Source organism: Castor canadensis, chromosome 13 (assembly GCF_047511655.1).
Source record: "Castor canadensis chromosome 13, mCasCan1.hap1v2, whole genome shotgun sequence".
NCBI lineage: Eukaryota > Metazoa > Chordata > Mammalia > Rodentia > Castoridae > Castor > Castor canadensis.
The window spans coordinates 4010291-4016509 of record NC_133398.1 but is presented as its reverse complement, the minus strand read 5'-3'; the positions used below and the strand labels follow the sequence as shown (position 1 = coordinate 4016509).

At 43.1% G+C, this 6219-nt stretch overlaps 1 pseudogene; it reads right to left on the bottom strand.

Annotated features, from left to right (window-relative positions):
* Nucleotides 1–538: 538 nt before the first annotated feature.
* Nucleotides 539–2850, bottom strand: LOC109691001 (transcription initiation factor TFIID subunit 7-like; annotated as a pseudogene).
* Between the last annotated feature and the right edge of the window lie 3369 nt (nucleotides 2851–6219).

Below are 6219 nucleotides of genomic sequence, written 5' to 3'. Positions count from 1 at the left end.
GCTGTTATTGTGTTAGAAACATCTTTATGAAATGATTTTCATCTCTACATATGGGCATTTGCTTTGAATAGTTAATAGCTATTATATAGAAACCATGCATGAACTAACTTTACTGTCTCCAGACGAGTTTCTTCTTATTGATTTTGGAGGGCAATGCAGAGCAGCAATATCAGCTTCTAGAAAATGCAGAAACAATGGCAAAGTGATGCTGAGACTAAGGCTGAACTGTTCGTTTCACTAATCTTACAACTTTCCTATGGTCATTATTCTGCCTATGGCAATCTTACTTCCTAAAGAATGAATCCCTAGCAAAGTGGTTTTGAAAACTGACTGAGACAACTCTATAGAACTTTGAGCATTAGAGGGAGTAAGAACTACTATAAGGTCTTAATAGCCAGTCCAATTGATGAAATCAATAGTTGTCTAATTCATAGCAATCTGAGAACTGAACTCAAGTATCAACTTTCTCACTTGCCTACAAGTCATTCTAGATCTTCTTGCAAAGAGCTAAGCTCTTTGGTCATCTTTTTGATTGAGTTCATCCAGCACAGTCTGAAACCTGTTCTTCAGAGTCAGGTTTTCCATTTTCATGTTGAGATCCTTGTGTTGCTTTGCCCTGTCCTGTGTTTCTTGGAGCTTGCCTTTTATGCTATCAATTTGTCTCTAAATTCACATAACAGTTGATTGTTTCCTTCATTTTCTGGGTGCTGTTCCTGTGATTCATTTAGCTTGTCCTGCAGCTGTCTCTCCAGATCTTCCTCACTGCCAATGATGGCTGTATCTCATCTTCATCTTTGCTGCCACCGCTGAGGTCATTGAGTATTTCTTGAAGCTCATGATATGCTAATGAGTCCCAGCCATTTCCAGAAAGGAGACATCAAGCACTTAGTTTTTGGTCTCTTTTGTTTCATCTTCTTATCTTCCCAGGAGTACTGACCAGCCTCAACATCTGTACTCAGCAACCATTTTCCTTCTCTTTTTCACACCTGGAAATTCAATATAATTCTGTTTTTCTGTCTTCTGGAAACTTCTCTTTCTGACATTTTTTAGAGGTGGAGAAATTCTCTGGTTCCAGACAACCTTTCTCTCTCTCTCTCTCTCTCTCTCTCCCTCCCTCCCCTCCTCCCTCCCTCTCTTTCTCTCTCTCTCTGTCTCTCTCTTTTGCTTGCTTTGGTATCAGTAGCAACTGGTTCCTCTGCAGGAAGATAAAGATTCAACTGTGGATACAAACATCTGACAGTTATAGAGTAAAGGGAAAATGAAGATACTGAAAGAGAGACATATCGAGAAAGAATTGCAAACTTCATATGCAACAGGTATTTATTAGGGAGAGGAGACCTGAGAGGGACCCTCAGCCATCAGAGTAACACTCCGAGAGGGGTGAAAGCACACCTTTCCTACAGGCTGGGGATTTTAACATCCTGTGGTGGGAAAAGGGAGGCTGGAGGGGGATGGGTATTAGGTAAGGTGGTTGGGAAGGAGGATGGGGGAGGCTCTGGAGATTAATGGGAAGGTCACTGGGTTTGGGCAGGTGTATGTGCTGTTTTCTCAACATTCCAGCATTTGGCATTGTTTCAGTATTTCTCGATATTCCAGCATAGAGTGTCTTGCAAAAGTTTTTTTTAATCAATATTTTTCAAGCTTTCCACAGTAATTCATAGCAGATCTAATTTTGAAGCCAGTGGGACCTGGTCCACACTGATGATTCCATGACACCCATCAGTGTGTAGACATGGCCAGACTGTCCTGCTCTCTCCACATGTTCTGGAGGGAAGTGTGAGATACACTGGTTCTCTAGTTCATGAGAAGTATCATCTTTGCTCTTACTCACCTTTACTTCTTGGTGACTCACTTCTCTAATAAACACTTGCATTAAAAAGTTCCAGTTACTACAAGAGTTAAAAGAATCAGTGTCTTAATTGAAATCTTTAATTATAAAGCGTTTCAAGTAGAGCAGCATCTATTTTGTCTTAGTTTTTAATGAAACCCCAAGTTTTTTCTTTAAATATACTGTGATGGACCAGCAGTCGTTATTAACACGTTGACTTTCTCAAAGTTGCATCTCTTCGATGCAATGCCAGGTTATAACCTCTAGGTGCTGCTGCTATGAAATGCAGACAGAGCCAGTGAGCCAGCAGGGAAAGCAGAGCCTGCTTCTGTGAGTTGATTCTCTGCACAGAAAGTAAGGCCCAGCAGACAATTCCAGTCCACAAACTCTCCCACACAAAGATATTACAAAATTGGGGCACAGTAAAGTCTCTTTGCCTCGGGCACTGACAAGTTCACTGACGAGTACATACTCAGCATCTCCAGGTGGAGGAGAGTGGCAGGGAGCCAGGTGTCTACCTTCCATTCCTGTGTTCCTTCTGCAGCATGGCAAAGTGATCAGTATGGTTCCCAAGGAAAGGACCCATTGTTAGTGTGAAATCTCAGGGGACCCGCCGCTTTGACCCCAGATTCCACAGCCCACCAGCTCACTCACCGGTGTCTCACCACGGAGTCATGGGGGAGAAGGATGTAGGTGGCCGCCGGGCAGGTGTAGGAGGCTATGATGACAGCCTGGCCCCAGCAGAAGGCCCAGCCACACCAGCGCTCAGGCACAACCTCTTCCGAGGCGTCTGTCTGTTCAGTCTGACCGTAATGTGTTTTGACGTGGACGTCTTTGAAGTTTACTGAACTTCTTAGACATGCCTATTTAAATCTTTCATCAAATTTGAGAAGTTTTGGATCATCATTTTTTCAAGTAGTCACCTGTTTATTGTTCTGGCATTCTCTTAGTGCGCGTTGGTAGTTAGGCCGGTATTTCAGCACTCTGGCTCTGTTCATATCTTCATTCTTTTCTCCCCGCATCTCAGACAGGACTTCACCTGCCTCATCTTCAAGTTCACTGGTTCTTCTTCTTCTGAACCCTCTCATGAACCTCTCACTTCAGGTACTGTACTCTGCAGCTCCAGAATGTTTGGTTCCCTCTTACCAGTTTTGTCTCTTCACTGAATTCATTCCTTCACACATCCTCCTCCTCAGTTCCTCTAGGTCTTTGGCCCATGGCTTCCTTGGGCTTACTGAGTGTATTTAGAACAGATGACTTAGTGTCTTTGATGACAAATGCCAATGTCTGGGCTCCCTCAGGGACAGTTTCTGTCCTTTCCCTCTGACTGAGCCATGTTTCCCTTTCTTTCAAGCTTTGTAATTTTTCAAGACTTGAACATTGAGCAGTACCACATGGCCACTCTGGAGATCAGGCTGTTCCTTCTCAGGTATTGCTTTTGCTGCTTATTCCCTGTTTCTACAGTGACTTCCAAACTATTTTTGCAAGACCTGGATTCCTTGCTGTGTGTAGTCGTTGAATTTCTATTGCCTCTTTTCCCAGTCAGCCTATGACCTGACAGGGATTTCCTTAACTGTTGGACTTCAGCCATGTCTCTCTTCACCAAGTGTGCCCCTGGTTACTATGACTGATCACCTCTCCAAGTTCCCAGATTCTTGATTCCACGCTCCCCAAACTTAACCTTTATTTCCTTGGAGAGGCTGAAACTTGAAGCTTCCTACTCTGCCATTTTCTGTTGCAAGCATTATTAAATACTTATAAAAGACACCCAAATTTCAGAGTCTGTTGCATGTTATCTGTGTCCCCAGGAGTGGTGATCTTACTACATCACCTGGTTTAGTGACACCTGGTTTAGTGACACACTGAAATCAGCCTGTTCTGTGTGCAGGTTGGATGTGTGTTTCCTTCAGCATGCCTGAGTAGAAGGGTAATTGGGTATTCCTAGTTTTGCATAAAACAAACTGAGCAATCTGCAAGATTTCTTATTTCAATGTGAAATGTGAGAGTCTTTATCTCATTAATAAAACAGGAAATGAAAGAACAAGACCTCGGATTTCCATAGTGGCTGCACTAATTTATATCCCACCCACAGTGTGAAAAGATTCCATTTTTCCCACATCCTCGCCAGCATTTCTTGTTACCTTGATCATCACCATTCTGATTGGAGTGAGATGGAATCTCAATGTCCTTTTGATTTGCATTTCCTTTAGGGGAGAAAACAAGGAGGATTCCAAGAGAGCAGCCAGAGGGAGGAAGCAGAAAGCGTGCCCCCTAAAGTGAAATCTTGGAGAGACGCTGGAGACACACCTTGCAGGCAAGGACACCGAGAAGAGGCAAAACTTTGACCCCTCCACACCTCCAGCCTGAGCAGAACATCTCCACTTCACATTGAATGGAGAAACCAGGAGGGTCCCTGGGCCGCCGCCAGTCACTCGTGCCCAGACAGCTTGGGAAGACGTGGACCACAAGGTGAGCTTCACGGTACCGTGGTACTCCCACAGACAACCCTGGGCCAGATCAGCATAGCCCCCTGGACAGACCGACCCCCACCCAGGGAAAAAAGAGAAACTGAGTAATAAGCAATAAGAACAATAAAGAAACATAGCAAAGAGGGTGGGGCACACTGAGCACCGAAGAGGAGGGAGGGGAATCCCTCACAGAACTGTAAATAAACAAGCTGGGCCTGGCCGGAGAGGGTGAGAGTGGTAGAGGGAGGAAAACTCCACAGGAGAGGGGGGAAGACCCACTTCCCACGTGAGCTGTAAACAAACATGCCGGCCAGCAGGAGCAGCAGCACCACCCAGTAATCAGGAGCAGGAAAGCTTGTAAAAGTGGCGGAGGGAGGAAAACTCCACAGAGGAGGAGGGGAAGACCCACTTCCCACATGAGCTGTAAACAAACACGCAGGCCTGAGAAAGCGGGTGCAGTGTCACCGCCCCCAGTGTGCTTGGAAAGGGGAAGGCTTGTAGCAGCGGCTCACGCACAGGAGAACTCTGAGCAAACAAAGCCTGCGGGGCCAGGTGAGTGCTAAGCTCACCCCTGAGATCTGCATAAATAAAGCCTCCAGCAACAGCAGGCTGACAGCAGCGGGCAGGCGAGCCACAGCCGCAGGTAGCCATTCACAGAACTGTCTCCAGACTCTTTTTATTCTCTCTCCCTACCTTTGATAAGAAAACAACCGAACTACACCTGCATGCTGAAAAACTTACTGAAACTGTATTGCACTTGAACTTGGGACACTTTGTGGGCTTTTTTTGTTTTGTTTTGTTTTGTTTTTCCCCTTTAATGAGACAACTACAGAACAACATCTGAGGCACCATCTCCAGGATTGGAGGCTGAGGGATGAACACCAAAATTATTAAGACTGAAACTTCATTGATTTGAACTTGGAGATTTTTATTTTATTTATTTTTTATTTTATTTTATTTATATATATTTTTTCTTTCATTTCCTTATTTTTCATTTTTATTCTTGTCTTTGTTCTTTTTATTTTTTATTTTCAATCCTCTGTCTCTGTAATGCCTTTTCAGCTTATGGTTGATTAGTACACTGTCTCTCCCTGTTTATATCTTTGAAACTTTTTTGTTTGTTTCTTTGTTTTGTTTTTTCTACTTGTTTATTTGTTTTTCCCTTTTCCTTTAACTTCTTTGCTTTCCATCCCCTCTCACCCTTCCATTCTAAATATCACTAGTGCTATTATTACAAGCGAGAAAATACTTAATTGCACACACTACAAGGACAGTAACAACACCAAGGGCAATGACGGGAAGACAGAAAAAACAGGGAAACCAGTTTCCCCACAGCAAAAAATTAGTACAGGAACCAGAGGGAAATGAAGAAAACAGATACTCAGATCCAGACTCCAATAAAATGAAGATAAACTATGCCAAAGAACCCAATGAAGCCCACAAGAATAATCTAAAAGAAGAAATCCTACAGGTACTCAATGAGAATTTTATAGAGATGATACTGGATAGGGTCAACCAAAATGTACAGGAGACACTCAAGAAATTCCAAGACAACAAAAACAGAGAATTTGAAAAAGCAAAGGAAGAAATAAAGGAAACCATAGAGGTACTGTATAAAGACCAAAGTGAAACAGAGAACATGATTAATAAAGAGATAAATGAACTCAGGACAAAAATAGACAACATTAAAGAGGAAATTACCCAGGATATGGAAAACCTCAGAAAAAAGAACGAACAGAACTGCAAAACAAAGCAGAAGGCCAATCCAGCAGAATAGAGCAAACAGAAGACAGAATCTCAGAACTAGAAGCTGAAATGGTAATTAAAGGAAAAACCAAAGAACTATTAATTAAACAACTCAAGACCTGTGAAAAGAAAATGCAAGAACTCACTGACTCCATCAAAAGACCAAACTTGAGAATC